Source organism: Ambystoma mexicanum, chromosome 11, assembly GCF_040938575.1.
Source record: "Ambystoma mexicanum isolate Mex_15411 chromosome 11, UKY_AmexF1_1, whole genome shotgun sequence".
Lineage (NCBI taxonomy): Eukaryota > Metazoa > Chordata > Amphibia > Caudata > Ambystomatidae > Ambystoma > Ambystoma mexicanum.
Genome location: NC_090934.1, coordinates 540,066,302 through 540,085,476, shown reverse-complemented (window position 1 = coordinate 540,085,476; position 19,175 = coordinate 540,066,302). Strand labels below are relative to the sequence as shown.

The window sequence follows — 19,175 nt, the reverse complement described above, 5'->3', positions numbered from 1 at the left end:
CACTGAATGACGACAACCAGGAACATCACAGAATTGTATTCCTGCCACACCTCCCATGGGGCTAAATCCTGTAAGGCACTAGGGGTGTCCGTTTATGGAGTTAGTTCATTGACCAGTAACACTGAGGTTGCTGTATCTAAACCCAAACACATATCTGAGGGTCATAATATACTTCAAAAAGTCTGAGAGGTCTTGTTTGACTAAATACCATCCCTCGGATGTATTTGTGATACAGTACACCTCTTTCCAGTTAAAGGCAGGCACAGCTGTTTTAGAACTGTCATTTGGGGATTTGTTTTTTGAAGGCAAGCTCGGCCAGGCTTATATCCTGGCTGCCTCGTGCCTCACTTGGAGGAAAAACGCTCTGCACCCTATCGGGAGTTGCCTTCCCCTATATGAATATCTTCTTCATCCACAATGTCCATGATGTCATCACCTCTTTGTTTCATGGATTAGTGTATGGTGGCTCTTCATGACCGCCGGTGTTGGTGAACCTTTGGGGAGACGTGTTCCATTCTCAGTTTCAAAACATTTTTGTGTTAAGAAAATTCCCAACTCCTTAACCTTGGCTTCATTAGGAAGGGCTCCCCCACTGTTGATGCTGTCTGAGCTGTTGACACCAGCTTTGGTGTCGGAACCTCCAGTCTTGATCCAGCCTCTGTCTACAGTGGTCACACTGGCACCTGTATCTTCTAATTCTTTGGTGCCACTGCTGCCATTTTTGCCTTTGCCGCCTCAGCTAGCTTCTCTGGGACCAGAAATGCAACCTTCCAATATACAGGGGCCAACTTCTCCCTCCACTGCACCTGCAGATTCTCCAGTTACCAGTCAGGACCCCGATCACTTGTTTGCCATGTGTCGGATGCCCCGTTCAAGCTATGCCTTGGCTGAGGAAAAAATTGCCTCCGCAGAATGACTGGTTGGTGCAAAATGTGCAGACTCACAACTGGCTAGTGATGTTTGAATGAGACCAGCATGTATTGCAAAGCTTCTCCTTCAGCACCAGCTCCTGTTTTTACTTAGGAATACTAAAGAAAGGTTGTGTGGTGTAACCGTAAAGTCAGACTCTTTTGCCTACTGCATCACAGTTTGATTTGCGAGTTATGTTACTTTGAGCATCTCCTCTCACAAGATAGTTGACCACCTGAAAGCTGACCCGGTAGGTGCACCACTCGTAGCACAGGATATCTTGGAGCCCAAGATATACCACATGGTTCAAGAAGGCTTCTGGTGCTGATGAAATAAGTGTATCCTACAGTGCCTTGTGCTTGTTGAAAGATGTGTAGGCTCCAACACCTTATGGTGGCCTTGTTGACTAGCTTATGGGTAAATCTTTGATGGTTCCAGTCTGACATATGGTCGCTTGGAGGACATCCATTAGGCATCCATCATCTTGGATTACTCGCTCTTGGGTTGGGGAGCTACTCTGAATGATACCCTCAATTCAATCTGTACTCGTCAAAGCACTGACAGTCCCACATACATTTGTTGGCACCCTGGGCAATGTCCATGGTTTTAAAGCCTGCCTGACCAATGTAGCTGTATGAGTGGAGTTGATATTATCTAACAGTAAATCAATGCTTCCCTTATGTGGAAGGGACTCCCAAATCTCCCCTCTTCATTCACCTAGTGACATGGTTATGGACATGGGCAATGCAGCACTTTATTTGTAGCATTTTCCTCAATAGTCAACAACTAAGCAATCTGCTTAGTTCTAAGAAAAGTGATTGAGTAGGAGCTCCACCCTAAATATTCTATCTACTTTCATCGGTAGGGTCAGCCTCCAGTTGACCTCTGTCACTTGACTATCCATTGTATACCCTCTGATTTGGCATGTGCTCCATATCTTTGCAGGATTACCTGGAGGTTTATTTTGAGGGGGTGTAGATGCACTTTTTCCCCTCCTCTTCACTTGATCACAGAACATTCACAAGTTCCAGGAAATGTCCATGTGCTCCATAGTCCCTTTGTGCTCAGTAATTCATGACAGTAGTTCATGTCTTGCCAGGGTAACGGGACAGTTTCTGGTTCTTGGACCTGTTGACCCTTTTGCAGAAACCTTTGCTACAGCGCCCATTCGGACACTTTCTTTTTCCAGAGGGCGTCATGTCCTTCACCTGAATCAGTAATTTGGTACCTGAGCTTCATGTTTGCTAACCAAGGTCATTCAGGTGGCTAGTAAAGATTAGCCTGATTCTCAAGACAAAAGTGCCACTGGTGTATCTAAAGGAAGATTAAGCCCTTGTCTCATACCGTGAGTATTGTGGCATCTTCCCTTGAACCTTTGGAAGCTCTGGGATACAAATTTGACACATGCCTCACCTACCTAGCAGCTTTGGGAGCTTAAATGTCTTCCAAATCCAGTAGTCGAGACCTATCTTGGATGCATTTTACACAAACAATGAAGCCCTTTTTCCCGGCAATGTTGTCATTCTAGTGTGGAATTTTAATGCTGGTAATGTTGGGGGATTTACAGACACTAATCCTTTACAAATGCCAATAAATAAAATCAGTATTTTCAATGTAACGTTTGCTTCAGAGAGTGTGGTGACAAGGGATATTCAAGGGGGTGTTTATAGAAGGACAATTTCAGTAGGCAGGGGAGAAGAGTAAAGTCTTTAAGTGATTGCAGAACAGATCAAGGCTGTCTTTGCTATCCGTTTGGTATCCTGGAAGACAGCCTTTCTGGTTGCAACACAGTGGTTATACCGATGGTGTTGCTAGAGTATGTCAGCCGGTGGACCCTTAAGGTTTTCACAGGGACAGGATCGTTGTAAGGGCTCCTCCTTTCATTCATAGTTCTTACTGAGTTCCACCTTAACCAGGAGAATTTCTCTCTCAATCATCTTCCCTAACCCCCTACCCCTTCAAAGGCATGGAAGAGACCCTTCTTTGCTTGGATGTTGTGAGAGCCCAAATATTTTACCTTTTAAAGGAGTTCATCGCATTTGGAGGGCCGTCACAGGGCAAACAAGGCTACGCTCACTCTATGGAATATTTCCTAAATATTGGAGCTATTGTAAACCCAAAAGCTTACTCCTATGTAGGGCCTCCATGCACCCTTTGTGGTCTTCCATCATCCTCGTCAGTAGAGGTCATAGTTAAGAGTGTGACATAGGCTAACAGGATGAAAATGTCAAATTCTGCCAATGCAGACGTGAACATTTAGCATTTTATTTGATTGAATTGATACTTTTTCTCTCAAATATAGATGGTAAGTGGGGTAGGGATATTAATTGGGCATGGTGGATGTGGGGCTGTAGGCGGGCAGCGAGGGGGTCTCACCCGCATTTATTTGCGGCAAAACGTGTAACATTTGGTTGTGCAGTAGTATAGATCCACCCAATCTGCCTTCTGCAAGCATGTATGTGCACTACAGGGCTGGTGCTCAATTTGGTCAAATAATTTCAAAATATTATTTGGCAAGGTTAGATGCAGATCCATCCTCACTCTGTCTGGCTACTAGTACATGGGAATATAAAGAAAGTATGGAGAAAAGTGGGCGCGGCATACAATAATTTACTCTCTGTAGGGACAACTATACTCTTACTTCATAGTCCGCTTTCCTCTAAATGGCCTCTCGCCTTCCCCTCAAATTTAATCGGGGTCGTTCTGGGTGGATTGTAGGACTCATTGACTGGTGTGGCTGAGGGTAGTACTGTGAAAGGAGGTGCTAAAGCTATGGATGCCCCCAGCTCTGCCACTAAAACCGGTGAAGGACTGCTAAAGAAGTGCTCTGGTTCTGTCTTGGGGCACAATATCTCGAAATTATTGGGGAAAGGGGCTATGGAATAGGCATACAGTTGTCACTACAGTGAGTAATATTTCTTCATTCATTTCATGCACCTGACTTATATTTTTTCCTCCTTTTCAGCCTGGTTCATGGCTGTGCTGCAGCTCTGTGGCAGTGTTCTCATTGTGCGACCCTATTCCAAGAGGTGGTGCTGCTGCTGCCCAGTTTGGACACTGGCCTGCTCTATGCTGATTCTGTCTAGCTTGAACACTCGGCTGGGAATCCACTGCCCCAACTCCTGCAATGCGTTTTGGTCGTTCTGAGCCCGAAGAGTTGACAAAATAGCACCTCTGACTTGGTGGACTGAAATGATGGTGGACTGAAATGATGCGACTACTCCCACCTTATTTGTATTGATCTTTACAAAAGCAGAGACTTGCATGCTTTCGATGGGGGCTTAGTTTGTTTTGCATTTCGTGCTGAGGGGTTCAGTTGCAGCTTTGGCCCATATGTGGTTTGCGGATGTTCCCCTCTGCTATTAAATGTGGTCTGACACAATGCTATTAAAATGCTGCCAACTACACTGCTACATGGATTGATCGGATTGCCGTGTTAGACGTGAAGGACATTTATATTTGCAATCATGCCAACCAACTTCCTGCAAAGGATGGTGAAGTGAAGTCTTTTACCACCAGAAGTTTAATTGCCTCAAAAGTGCTGAAGCAACACTTTTAAACCCAAGTGAATAAAGAACGTTTGGAATAATGACTATAATACATTATCAACTTTGCCCATATCCATAAGATTCCCCTATGGGGCATCATTTTGATCTGATGATGCACTGTCCTTTGTCAAATCATTGAAATACATCATTTTATGCCTTGTTTTATTCTAAGTTGGGCTTCTGGATGCATAAAGTTCAACAGTGTTTATGGAGGGCATCCGTTTTTAGCCCTTTAAGTAGCTGCATTTATTCTTACAGCTGTCTCGATTTGTGCCTTACTTATCCCTTTAGGTGGTAGTGCAAGTGATGTGAGCAAAATAAAAACCAAATGTACAAAAAGACTGCAGTAAATAACTATATTGCCAATCGATGGCCCCATTTGCTTATTGGATGACAATAGCTAGGGAAAGACGACCGCGTGAAAAATAGTTTGCACTGGACCACACCAAATGAATCAAGCGATGTTTGTTTGTGTTTGGAAATTCTTCGTTTTCCACTCCTTAGTTCAGTGTGAAAGGGATTTTGTTTGAAGAAGACATTCTGGATTTGGGTTTCCAGTGGAATCTGGATTAAGTTACTGTCTATATTGTTGAACTTCCATAACGACTCCATGCACCAGCTGATGTCCGGCTCCAGAGAACTGCAATTAACGAGGAATTTCAATTACCAACTGAAATGCATAGTTCTGATTTTATTTTTATCGTTAGTGATGATGTAACGGGCCAAAAGTAGAATTTCATTGTCCCGGTTATCTTGTGTGCCCGGTTATCTTGTGTGCAGTTTCTCGTTACCTAAGTGTGTTGCACCAAAAGTTACATATGGAGGACCTATTTGTAAAATATTTGTATGGAGAAGAAACAGTGTTTAGTGGTGTTGTCCCCATCATATGGAGGAGGCAATCTACAGGCATTAAATCTGATTTGTAGGAGAAATTTAGTTGAATTTTTTAATATTTGTGGTATAGTGTTGCACGCTTTTTGTTCCATTACTCAAGCAAGTTGCTGTTCAGGTGCACGACCAGTCCCTCTATTTCACATTATGACGTTGAATACTTTACAAAACCAAATGTACCTAAATCCTGACCTGGCAAGGACTCCCTTTGAATTTCAGTGCGGGGTCCAGAAACAGTTCGGCCAGTTTACCTGAATTAAGACTTTTTATGCCTGCTTCTTTTACTTGACTTGGGGAAATGCATAGAGCCTGGGGTGGACTGGCCTGTAGGGAAATCTGGAGATTTCCCAGAAGGCCTCTGCACCATGTGCCCCTTTTGTGTGGAATTTCCAAATGTTCCCATTGGAAATGGTTTGAGCTTGCTGAAAATGTGTAAAATGGATCCACTTTGAAAATTAATTCCTGGGCCTCTTTTGGTTCCCAGTCCACCCCTGCATAGCGCGCTTGCCTACGCCCTTTTATACTGATCTTCTTTCATTGACCACTTACCTCAAAATCGCTTTACATAGGATTTCCAGCTCGTAAAAGCAGTGCAGTGCACTTTGCTCCTTTCTGTGTCCTTGAAGCAGTTTTTCTGCTGGTTTGCCAGCATGCTGGGTACTGAATCTTCTTTTCGTGCATCAACGATAATGGCGATTGCCTAACAGAAGTACAAGACACCGTAGATATCCATTAGACCATTCTTAAAAATTTTAAGAAGCGCTTTTACAGCACAAAAATTTGTGATTAGAAAATTTGTGATTAGAAATAGAAAAAATACACTACTGCACAATTTTCTTGAGATAATCTCCAGTTATTTAATACAATGCAAAAATACTGCAAAGTTAGAAGAATTGGTAACCTGGTGCATAGCGTGGAGTAGGTCTCTGCCTGTGGTATTGAAAAACAAATCGGAATCTCATATTCTGAAAAATTTAAGCAGTGTTTTTGTTTCCACTTTTCGGATACTCTTGGGGGAATAATTATTTTACGCCCTGCCAAAGTCAATGTGGTCTGTGAATGACGATCCAGTAGAACTAATGCCTGAGACTATATTCTGCCTGGCATGGTGAATGTGAACTGCTGAAATGGACCCTGTGTTGGCTTGTATTAGAGCTGATGCAAAATCTGAGATTGTCTGGACCAGTAACGTTTTTGTTATGCACTAGCAAATTCCTGTGAAGGCAAATCAACAATTTGCTATTTTGGCACCCATGAGGTTACATTGAATTCCTAAATGCACGCTGTGTCTTATAGCAAGGGCTGGAAATCCAAACCCTCTGTGCTAGACGCCAGCCACTAGCTTCTCCCATGCCCCGAGCTCTTCCCTACACTGCCCCCCAATACTTTTTTCCCAGTACTTACCTCTGGCCTGCCACTGCTTCTTTCGACACCAGACCCTCTACTTCCTCACAGCCACGGTGCTCCTCACCCTCTCTGGCTCGTTTGCTGTTTGGAAATTACCCAGGGATTAGGAGTAGTTCCCTTCTCGTTTTCCTTGGCAGCCGTTTTACTTTATAGAGATTTTCTTTTTGAAGTTGTGATAAAGTTGCTGTGCCATTTCACAGCTTAAAATATAATGGCACCCAGAGCAACATGCTGGGGTGCTGATATCTAGAAGTCCCTTGCAGTTGGGCTTTTGAGGTGGTGATGGCCACAAAACCGTGCTAAGCCGTCTGTTTTGATCTGGGCTTGCGCTTGATTTTGTGCTGAGCCCTTCCCACCAGGACAAGCACAGCAAATATGCTTATTCACAATATGACGAAATGTAGAACTGAATAGCAAACCCAATGACATGTCAATGGCATGGAAAGTGTATCTGCATGATTGCACTCCTCAGTGCCAATGCTTTTGGTCTTTCGAGCATCATTGTTGGCATTGAGTCTCACTGATGTTAACACTGGCCAACTGGGCTGAAGACCAGATTGAATTACCTTTTTAATTTTGTTGCCAATTGTATTCATATGAAACACTACTCCATCTTTATAATCTGTAGCTCCTTACAACAGGGGCATTACTGAGTGCTCCCTTAAGTGGGTGCTCTACACCAATAATGGCATTATATCAGGTTACACCAATGATGGCATTATATCAGTAGAGGTTGTAGAAGAGGAAGATCAGATTGGGGAAGCAACAGAACCTGTAATGCGGACACAACTGGCCTTCAACATGGTTCATTTACATAATTATTGGTGGAAATATGGGTTTATTTACATTAATGTTAGCAATATAGGATTATGGACAATAGTTGTAAAAGGATCACCATATTATTTATAGACCTAGAAGTGCTACATACAGTGGATTAGGGCAGTGAGACGTTTTCTGATCACTCTTTGCAGCCGCCTCCAGAGACAAGATTGTGTGCGTGTGCTATTTTAAGTGACTACGTACTGCTTTCTTGATTTGCAACTAGAGGGGTCCAGTGTAATGGGAAAGGCTGGAAATAGTGGAAACTGGAGGAAGCACAAGGTTGGTGGGCAGGAACAGATTGTAAAGTTGCTTGGTCGTGAAGGGGATGACCTGTGGAGAATCGGAATGGGGGGGTGGGCAAATACTAGTGTCAGAAATTAAACCATGAGCAGTGGCCCACAGCCAACCAGCAGGGAGGCGGTGGGCTCAGGTGGGAGAGTGAGTAAAGTTGCGGAGTGTGAATAGCAAAGGGGAACATTTTAGAGCGGGGTCGGGGGAGGTCCAGTAGGAGGTTGGAGAAGTAGTCAATATTGTTTAGGATGACCGGAAATTAGTGGAATGATAGGTGCAGTGAAATAAAAGGTATTGTCTGGTTTTCCATATGCTCATTCAACAGAGCCTTGTTGCTGTGGCAGTAGGCACAACAAACTGTTGTGGCTGAAGTATACTATCAAAGTAGACCCCAAAGGTGCAAGGTTTGAGGGGAAGGTGAGTGGAGGCCTGCAGAAGATGATGAAGGAAGAATAGGTGATAAATTGGCAGTTGGTAGATAAATAATGTATATCGTTTGAGCATAAGACATCAAAAAGCCACCAAGTGCAATTTAGTGGAGAGATAGTTAAATATCATGTAGAGATCAGTAGTAAATGCGAGCTAAGAGAAGAATATCTGCTATCTTTTACCAACAATTCATTGAGTTATGGCTTCCTCTGCACCTTGCTTGTGTGTACATTTTTTTTTTACTTTCTCTCGTTATGTTATAGTGACATTCACTTTAGTGTCTCCCGAGCTTGGAGGGTGACTGGACGCCTCCTTTTTCACACTGCATTCATTTAGTTTGTTATATTTTTATGATTTATTTTCTGTTCATTTTATTTTGGTATTTGGTTTTCTTGGAGCCGAGTATCATCGGCGGAAGGTGCCTGGCCTCACACGGTTGTCAGGGGTCTCATGCCTGACCATTGGGTCCATTTACTTTCTTACTGCAAGCATTGTGGTCGGCCAGTCTTTCTTCGTGTACTCCGTCACAAGCTATGGGATTGGCTCCTGCAGTACCATGTGTCATCCTGGTAAAACTATTTGCATGAAGCGCAGCGGGGGTGCATTCTCTGTGCTGAAATCCTGCCCAAGTCCAGCTTGTCCGTGTCTTGGACAAACCTTGGACTGACCTGTTGACCTGGTAACATTTTCCCGCAATTATCTGGTACATCTTGCCCCTATAGAAATGGCTTTTCCTGCTGGGATCCCGCCCAGTGCTGAGGGGGGCATGGTATCCTCTCGATCATCTGCTAATGCACTTAGGCGTCTGCTATGAAATGCCTGCTCATTGGCGGGGCATTCATCAGCATTTTATCAACTCTTGCATGAATACATGGCAGACATTGTTTGTGTCATGGAAATTTGGCCATGTGACAGCTCAGGCCCCCATGTTTGAGGCCCTACCTGCAAACTATAGCATCCTCTATCGTAACCGTGATTCGGCACAGCCTGCGGGCAGAGGGGTTGTGGGAGTATGTGCTGATTTACAAATCCCATATTCTGGACACTCTTCTCCGCCCTAATTCACAATATTCAGGTGGAGGCATTCCTGATTCGACTGTTTATCTCAGCCACAGATACCAGCCATATTTTGATTTGTTTCCGGCCTCTGCGTTATGAAGTGGCCATTTCTGATTCTTTATCAGAATTGGTAGCGGAGCAACCAACTTTTATATTCTAATGTACTGGTAGTTGATGATTTAAATTTTAAAATTAATGATACTGATGCTTCTTCTCACCAAGCGATTTGCTGCTGTTCCCTTGGATTTAGGGCTTTCCTAGCTAGTAGATGATCTGACCTATCGGCATGGTAATATGCTTGATCGGTTTCCCCTCCACCCCCAAATACTCTTCCTGCAGTTTGCTTGGTCTTTCCAGTGGACTGGTCTGATCATTTTATTGTCCCATTTTTTAAAATTAATCTTAAGGTCTGTCTTGACCTCCCTGTTACCATCAACATTTTGGGACAGAAATAGGGCTCAGTCCCATGATCCAGCATTTTTGCCCAAATTGAAAGTGATCCATGGTCTTTTTGTCACTAACGCAGGTTCTCACCTCCACAGCTGACAATCTGCCCTCCTCGCCACCCCCTTAAACTCTCTACTGTGCGTCATGGTCCCTGAGCCATGGTTTAATGGTGACCTGAGGTCACATCGACTTCAATGTAGACTGGCGGAACGAAAGTGGAGGAGAGCGTATTGTGAAACAGATAGTTTGTTGTTGCGGCGGGCAACTGCTTTTTATAACAAAGTTATTTGGAATGCTAAATGCTCCTTCTATGCATCCAAGATACAGACTGCGGTTAACTAACGGAATGAAATGTTTAGTCTGATTCGTACACTCCCCGAAAATCAGTGCTCAGGCGGGGGTCATCTCTTCCCAGCTCCTGTGTAATTCCCTGTCCTTTTTCACAAAAGATAGCCGACATTAGACGTAAAATCGTCTTGTCTGGCCTAAGTGTGGTCCTCCTTCCCAGCTTTGTTGGATGATATAGTGGGGGCGACTTCTAGCATGAAGTCTGCTTCGCTTGATCCTATCCCTCTGGTGACCTTAAAGTATTATGCCAGAAATTGCCCTATGGGTAATGCATGCAGTGAATCATTCTTGCAGTTCAGGGACTATTTCTGATAATTTAAAGCATGCCCCGGTGACCCCTCTTTTAAAATAAACTTTCTCTTGACTATTCTGTTCTTTCTAACCCTATTTCTTAATTACCTTTTTTCATGGAACTGCTTAAATCATTGATTTCCCCGCTGCTGGGTTCCTACCTTGAAGGGTCTGATTTTTTTGTTTTTTGTTGGGGCTCCCTTTCAATCGGGGTTTGGACCTGGTAGAGGCACAGCATGCGTTTTAGTCTCTGTGGTGGACAACCTCGCTAAGCTGTCTGATCAGGGTGGGTTGGGCGTACTGATACGTTTAGATCTGTCAGTTGCATCTGACACAGTTGACCACTCCATTCTTATCAGTCGGCAGGTGGGGGCAGTGGTGTCTGGCCTGGGTTGAATCCTTTCTGGATGGCTGGTTTTAGTCCCTCTCTTTCCATGTTTCGTTCTGCTCCAGTGTCTCTCTCCTGTGGTGTTCCCAGGGTTCTACCCTGCCCCCTACATTATATAACATCTACATTCAGCCTTTGGTCAAGCTCATCCATGCCCACAGCCTCCGGTGCTAGTCGTATGCTGCGGATACGCAGATCATTGTTCGTATTGATCTCCATCAACATGCACTGTGTCTCAGCTGTGGAGCTGCCTGGAGGCAGTGGCAGGGTGGATGAGCAATAACTGGCTTAGTCTGAATGGGGACAAGACAGAGGCTTTGGTGGTGGTGCTGCCTTTCTGTGGATTTCTGTGGATTTCTGATTTCTGGCCTGTCTCCCTTGGTTCGTGCCCACGCCCCATTTTGTCGGTTAAGGATCTGGCATTAAATTGTCTGCCTCGCTTTCATTGGATGTGCAGGTAGTTCTTATGCAAAGTCAACCTTTTATTCCTGTTGAATTTCATGCCCCCGTGGTGGCTTCTCTTGATTCGAGCTGTGCAGATTACTGCAATTAGCTCTTTTAGTGCAGCTGCAGTATTTGATATGACGGCTTCAAGTCCTACAAAGTACTGCAGCGCAAGCTGTAATTGGTGTTCCGTTTGCGTCCCTCATTTCTCCTGTTCTCCGCCAATTTCACTGGCTCCGTAGTAGGAAATGGGTGCCGATGGGTTCCGTTAAAATCCCTGTGCATTGTACACAGGGCCTTCTATGGGCAGGGGTGGAGTTCCTTTAGCAGAAATGCTTGCCCTGTCGTGCTGTTCGATCCCAGGTTAGTGCAGTTACCCTTGTTCCCAGGATTCGACTTTCTTGTGTTTTGGCGGCTGCGCCTTCTCTGTGGCAGCTGCCAAATTCTTTGCCTAGGTGGTAGAGGATCACAGAAAACCACCTGTCTTTTCGGGAGCCCTAAATTCTTTTTAAAGCTGCAGTTGTTGCTGGTTTTTGTCCTGCTGGACTTAGCTCCAAGATGCCTACGGTTGAACTCGCGCTCTATAAAGATGACACTCAAAGGTGATCTTGCCAATGAATGAGGTGATTAGGGTGAAGAGTAGTGGCCTGTTACAAAGCCGATTGGAGGAATCAATAAGATGCATAGGCTTAGATTTTCAAAAAGGAAGTTATTACCAACAAAGGAAAGGGATTAAACCCAGCACATAGTGGGATGTCTTCTCCTCTGGTTGGAAAATAAACATATGTTCCGATGGCCTCTTCTTAGGTTGAAACAAGTAGGTAGTGAGTCACTCCTTAGAACCAAATAGTCTCCATGTCCAGGTGGCTTTGCAATGCCAATGCCATGGGGTGTGTTTTTGTCTTTTTGCAGTGAGGTGGTTTTATCACTTCTCACCAGGTCTATTGTCGTCCTTCTTTCTTACTGACTCCATCTGAGAAGGGTACATAATCCACCAAGGCTGCTCTCCAGATTGGGGTGACTGCTCTCCAGATTGGGGTGACTACTGCCAGGAGTGCTATGATTACCATGCAAATGGTTGCTCGTATCTGTAGGGGGTCTTGGTTGTAGAATGGAGTATATGTATTTAATAAGGAACGGGTATCATTTCAAACAGAAAACACTTAAGAAATTACCAGGGACAAGGACGGGAACACATTTTTAACATTGGCAGTCTAAGGCCAGTATGTATACGTTTACAAATTACATAGAATGCAGGAGAAGTGGGTTGGGCGGTTAGTTTAGATAGGAAGGGTGGAAGGGGAGTAGGGCGCTCCTTCTATTGCTAGTGGGTGGTGTTTGAGCTGCCTTTTGAAGAGTTTCATTGAAGAGATGGCTTTAGTGGCAGGGTGTGAGAATAACGTTGGAGTGGGGCAAGTAGGGAAAAAGTGAATGCGGGAGGAGGCAAAGAGAGACTAGGGCTGATAGGTTGTGAAGAGAAACGAGTTTGAGGGGGTGAGTACAGTTAGATGCAAGACAATGGCTGGATTTGCATACCAATTTCAGAAATTTAGAGCATGATTTTCACGAATAGCCATATGTCTGAGGAGGGGGGAGGCAGTTGAAAAAGGTGAGTCACAAAGTTGAGGATTTTGTTGAGAGGAGACAAATAGTAGCGGGGTAGAACAAGAAGTAGGTTGGCACAGCAGTCTTCTTTGCTGAGCACAAGAGTAGAGCTGTGATGAATTCGAAGTGTTTCTCGTGGCTTTTGAGGAGATCCCTAAGGTGTGTGTTCAACCTCTGAATCTGGGGCTTTCTGGTTAATCTTTAACCTTCCCTTCCTAAGGTCCACCTCTGTGACCTTTGGATTGACGCATCTTCCCAGAGGTCATCCATCTTGGATCTTCAGCGTGTACATGGAGTGAGTGTATGACGATCGGCCAGACTTCTGTGTTCTTGTCTGCGCTTTCATGAAGCCATGTGACGAAGTATAGGCACACCGATTTTGGGTTCCTGGGAGCCTGTACCTATGGACAGGTTGGTTTGGGTTCAAGCTGACTTGCTACCATGATTGTGTCCTTGAGAACCTCCTCACCTGTTAGTTGGGGGTTTGTGAGGTAATCCCTCCTGCCTCGCTCTCTGAAATCCTACTTATTAACCTTTTGTAAAGGGCCGATGTTGACTATGCTGCTTGTGTGACCAGTCCCTACCAAGCTTGCAGGTGTATGTGGGGGTAGGTCATGGGATCTTTACCTCCACCCACTTGTCCCTGCATCATAGGTGCGTGGTGACACATCACTCCTTTGGTCACCCCAACCTCAAGGCAGGGCACTTAGGGGACCTCTGCAGGAATGGGGTACAGTAAAGTGTTCATGTTTCACGAAATGTAGAGGGAGGGGTTAGGTGGGCAGGACGCAATGCCGGTGAAGGCACTGTCACAAATGCAGAGGTTGGAGAGGTTGAGAAGAGAGGTCAACGGTGTCGGTTAGCTGAAAAACTGTAGAGGATGAGGATTGAGTGTAGTTTAGAGTCACAGGCAATGATAAGAAAGTTGGAGATGTAGGCGAGTGAAGTTAGTTGAGTCCCTAGTTCTGGATGGAATCTGTCATTTTTGCTGAAGGTAGCTAATGATTTGGTTGAGAAGGGGGATTGATTGGTTATTTGGGTTTACTAATGTGTGTTTTTTATATTTACATATTTGCGTTTAGATGGTCACGATTTTGTAGCAGGTAGGAAAAATCTTGAGGTGGCGGCATTGAGGAGTGTAGAGAGGTCAGAGTAGGTCTGAGGCACTAGATATTTTGTTATCTGGTGAGCAAATAGGTCTGTGGGAGCACATTAGGGTTAGAGGTCTACAGTCAATGGGAGTCGGTTCAAAGTGGATGTCTATAAGAAAGGGGTATAGAGAGGACCCCATGGTTAAGGTATTGCAGAGAATTTGGACCAAAAATATTGGAAAGGTTATTGGCAGAGAGCAAGCAGGAAATCTGGTAGCAGTACTTTCCCAACATTTTTAATTTGTAATTCCTGAGATAGGAAACCAAGAACCTACCAATGAATTTTCAGAATCACAAGACTGCAAATCCAGGCGTAAACTGGATATTGATCTTGCTTTGCAAAAACTAACTTTTTGTACAGAGGTAGACTTTCTTACCAAGATTAGTCTTGTCTATGACCTCCAGTATGTAAATACCTTTGTTGTTCCTCTAGACCCTAAACCTGTTAAACTTTGAACGCCAATGTTATTTCCCTAAAATATTTCACATAGATTTGTGTGATGAAAGACCCAATTGTTCCCATAAGTTTTCTTAGTGCCCTAACACAAAATGCCTACTTTAGCTTCCTTTTTTTATGGTGCGTCATCCATCTTACATTTCTAGAGCACCAAATCTGCAGATGACATTAGTAGTCCACTATACCCAATTTGAGGCTACTAATCAATCTGATATGCAACTGAAAATGAATCCAAAGGACGCTCTTGATTTTAGCCCTATTGATTTCAGTGGTCTGGCTGGGATTTTATGGGACATGGGAATGTATCACTTTGTAAGGGCAATGACCACCTTCTTGGCGGGCAAAGCAGTACCGTTTGAGGGAAAATATTAATGTCATAAAACGTGGGCAGGACTTGGCTTTAAAGGGGGTCGCACCCTGAAAAGTAATTCTAGGCAGATCCCCGGATTGTGAGCCAATTAGCTATACTAGACTCAATTGCGATAGAAGGTTGCACATGAAGCTGACCATTTTATCCCTTCTATAGGTAAGTGGGGGAGGTATGTGATCAAATGAAGGGGTGTGGGTATACATCCGTGCTTCAATCCACTATTGGAATACAGCAAAAACACTCAAAAATAAAATATTAAATCCTAGTTTGTTTTGGCCCAGAATTTCTATAAAAAGCAATTCTTCATTTTTTTTTTAAAGTCAGTTGGTTTAATGAAGGGAAATGTTCCTGCATGTTGATGTATAATGCCAAACCCCTTGCATTTGGCTTCAGATAAAGTATAGTTGCAGATAAAATAAAATGTCTACATAGGTTAACACCCAACGTCCCATCCACAACCTGCTAGTTCTCCCTCCAACTATCAAATGTAACATGCAGTAGATTCTCACTCCCCATTCCATGGTAATGTTTCAAACAGACTTCCCAGGCACTCCTATCAGCACTTATGCCGAAAGGCACTACTGCAACCTTGCTTCTGCACACTTAGGGAAACTACCCAAAGGAGGCATGTAGAAAGTAAGCCATGTCTGGCGGACCATAGGATAAAGAGGAAATTCAAGACATAAAACCGGGCAGCCACCCAATAATATACACACAGATGCCAGAACCATGTCCAGGGGAATCACAACTGTCAGGAAATGCATCCACTGCAGTAAATCCAGCCGCCATTACAACCCTACAAAGGGGCAACCCCACTGCATCTCTACAGAACAACCAAATGAGAGCACAGGCAAGCTGCAGAGGGAAAAAGACACATGTGAAGATGAAACCTGGATCCATGTGCTGTCCTCCAGCAGAGACTTCCTGCAGACTAAAATCAGCACCATAACGAAACTGGTCTCCATCCAAACAATCCACCCCAACTGTGCACCTCAGAGGGTATACAACAGCTGCAGAGGCCAACCAAAAGGTCGCCTGACATGCACAATGAAGAGAAGCAAACCAACCTGTGTGTTCACATGGAGCCGCAAACACCATATTCTTGCCATGACCTAAGATTGTGCACCCATCTTAATTTTAATCCAAAAAGAGGGAACTAATCCATATGGCCCAAAAGCAAACTGCATCTGTACTGCACTTATCCACATGGTCTGTCTGTTTGCTAATGCATGGAATGTCAGTGAGGTCTGTGTGGAATGTTTAGTCAAAGCTTTATAAATATTCCATTCATCAGTTGGAGAGTTGACCGGCTGTTGGTGGGCCAGTGGGTATTATCCTGGACCTTTACAAATGAACACATCTGAAGATGCATAAAAGGGTCCAGCAACATATGTAACTGTGCAGGGGCATGTCACTTGTTTATCCCCAAGTAAACCATTTTTTGCAGATGATTATTTTTGATCACACTACAGAATGCACTGGAGTAATCCACTAAACGACAATATAACTAGTGCAAATATTCCATGGTTTTTCTTCTTCAACTTGAGCAAGGGTTCCTTGAATTGGTAGTAGCAATTCCCCACAGTGAATCGCAGGTACTCCCTGTGTCTCCTGTAGGTGGGCACATAGAAGTATGCATCCTGGAGGACCAGGGAGGCCAGCCAATTCTGCAGGTCAAAGGGCGTAAAAATGTGGGCTAAGGTGCCCATCTCGAACTTGTCCTTGCGGAAGTACAGGTTCAGGAGTCTCTGATCTAACGTGGGGAGTAGACCCCACCCTCCTTCGGCACCAGAAAATATGTTGAATACCAGGTGTTGCCTCCTTCTGAATGGGATACTGGATCTCTGACCCCTTTGGCTAGAAGGTGACGTACCTCCTCCAGCAGGACAGTTGCCCGAGGCAGGCATTGGATGGCCGATGGGTTGTCTGGAGGGCGTTGAGCAAAAGGGAGACGGTATCCCTGGTGAACGATTTGCAAGATCCAGGCATCTGAAGTTGCAAGAATCCATTCCTGCCGAACCGAGATATCCTGCCTCCCACAGGGGAGGTTTGGTGGCAGTCCGATTCATTTGGGGTTTGCACTAGGGGCTGCTGAAGGCATAGCTGAGGTGGACAAACCTCCTAGAAGGGACCACCACTTCCACAATCTCAGCACTGCACCTGTTTTCCTGAGGGAGCCTGACCCCTATCTGGCATAAGAGGTGAAGTGGTGAAAACCCATGACCCTCCCTGCGGAGATTTCAGGCCGTCCTGCCTCCCAGGCCAAGAGATTTCCCCGTCACCTTAATTTGCCTGGACGTTTTGGATTCCTTTTTCAGCCTTTGTATTGAACAGATTGTTGCCATCGAACAGCATGTCCAGATGTTTTTCCTTCCGTAGCTAGCAGTATCATTGACCCGGTGGCTATAGTTCTGGCCAGCATTTGGCAGTGTCCGGGTCAATTGAACGATTCGGTAGGAAGCCTCCTTGCCATCCTTCGCTAAGGCCTCAAAACCACCCCTCATGTCACTTCCAGGGATGTGTTCTGCTGCCTCTGAATGACTGACCAGAGACTAAATGAACACTTGCCTATGGCAGGAGACATTAATAAGTCTCAGACCAATTCATGCTGAGCTAAACACCTACCTACCCCAGACATCCAACCTCTTGCTTTTCCTATCCGGGGTCAAAGAGGACAAAGACTTTGTTTTCAGGTTCACTATGATGGCCTGGCCAACTAAGCTTTCAGATGATGCATGCGTGGACAGGAACAGTGGGTCAGAGGATGCTGGCTTGTACATTTTGGCTAGGTCTCGGTCAATTATGAGAACTGAGGCTGGCTTATACCAAGGTTCCAGCACTGGGGCTTAAACAGCCTGGTTGTAAAGGGTTCCATGTCTTTACAACGACACCCTAAATAACTACATACTTTTAAAACACCTGAATAACGAAAAAGTCTACCGCCACCCCTTTTAATCCCTTACCCCACCCACCATATATACTTTTACTTTAAAATTCGACTATTTGTCATTATTTAGGTGTCATTTAAAAAGTGTGTTATTTCTTTTTCGTTATAAACGCTGGATACCGTACGGCCTCATCCAGAATGTCCAGGAACTCGCGCTGCACCTTGGCTCAAAAGGGGGCTGATTAGCTGAAGTGGTTGATACCTTGGGGTGATCAGGTGCCGGAAAGCTGCCTGAGGCTAACCTGGAGTGGCATTTTCTCAGAGTTCCACTGGGAAGTCCTTTATGTCACTGGGATGTAGGGCTTCCAATCCAAAGGGAATTGGTTCCCCCTGCTCATCATAAATATTCTCGTAACATGAATGCACCCCTAGGAAGCGAAGCATACTCTCGAGGAACTCCGGTGTCTTAACTGTGCCAATGGAGCCATGGAGGCGAATGTCGATGCTGGAGGACGGATGTCCAAATACTAAGCTGTGCAACCTCGAGGAGAGTTCTTCCCTGTCTGTGCCGCAGCTGAGTCCAAAGGTGTACATCTTTGCAGCGTCTCAGGTGACGCTTCCGAGACCAGTGGACTGAGATGGCGGAGAGGTCGTAGCAACCGTGGCCTTGGCAAATATGTCACTCATCTTAAGCCAGAAGGCCTCCCATTCCTCGCCTTGCCTGGTCTTCCATGGAGCCCCGGGAATGGTGCCTCCCTTTTCCCCAAAGAGGAAGAAGAATGATGCTTAGAAGACCCGCCAGGTGAACAAGACGTCTTGTGGTGCTTCTTTTTCTCCTTGTGTACTAGAGACCACTCTTCTGTGCAGGGCGACCTTGAGTGAGTCAGTTTGTCACTGTTTTCCTTGGGCAGGAAGATCAACAGTTAAGCCTCCCGGTGCATCGACTGACCTGTCCCGCAATGCTGCATGTCCCTCACAGAGGCAGTAAAGATGGATCCTGTGTGGATTATAGATGAACATTAGGCATCACAGGCTTTAAAACCTGAGGGCTTCGGTGAATTTGGCATATTGACAGACGAGAAGTGGGAAAAACTCTGAAAAAACAAAGCAGAATCTGGAAAAAAGTTACGTGTATGTGTGTATTTACTCACCAACAAACGAGTGGTGCATTTAAAACCCGACCATTACTGCTGTATATTGATCAGCAAATTCCTTGGTTCTAATATATATGTATACGTGCACTGACCTGATGTCTGATCTGGTGAGGGGTGCGTAGAGTTGTCTGGTGGAGTTGATGCGGAGCCCTCTGGCAGTGGAAACATTTCTGCAGAGTGGCTGCGCTGGGAGATAAATATCAGATATCAAAGATGAGGAATCCGTGGGAGAAAGGAAGGAATACATTAGAAAAAAAGTTGTGCAGCCAACTCGGCA

The 19,175-nt window shown here is 44.9% G+C and overlaps 1 protein-coding gene across 5 annotated transcripts in view; it reads left to right on the top strand.

Annotated features, from left to right (window-relative positions):
* Positions 1–19,175, top strand: part of LDLRAD3 (low density lipoprotein receptor class A domain containing 3) — a 942,778-nt gene that overhangs the window by 176,875 nt on the left and 746,728 nt on the right. For 2 of the 5 annotated variants that reach the window (XR_011279657.1, XR_011279658.1), the window contains exon 3: positions 3,875–5,389. The exons of the other annotated variants lie outside the window; for them this stretch is intronic. The gene's annotated coding sequence lies outside the window, so the exon portion shown is untranslated. Of the gene's footprint in view, positions 1–3,874; positions 5,390–19,175 lie in introns of those variants that run through there. 5 annotated transcript variants of the gene reach the window in all.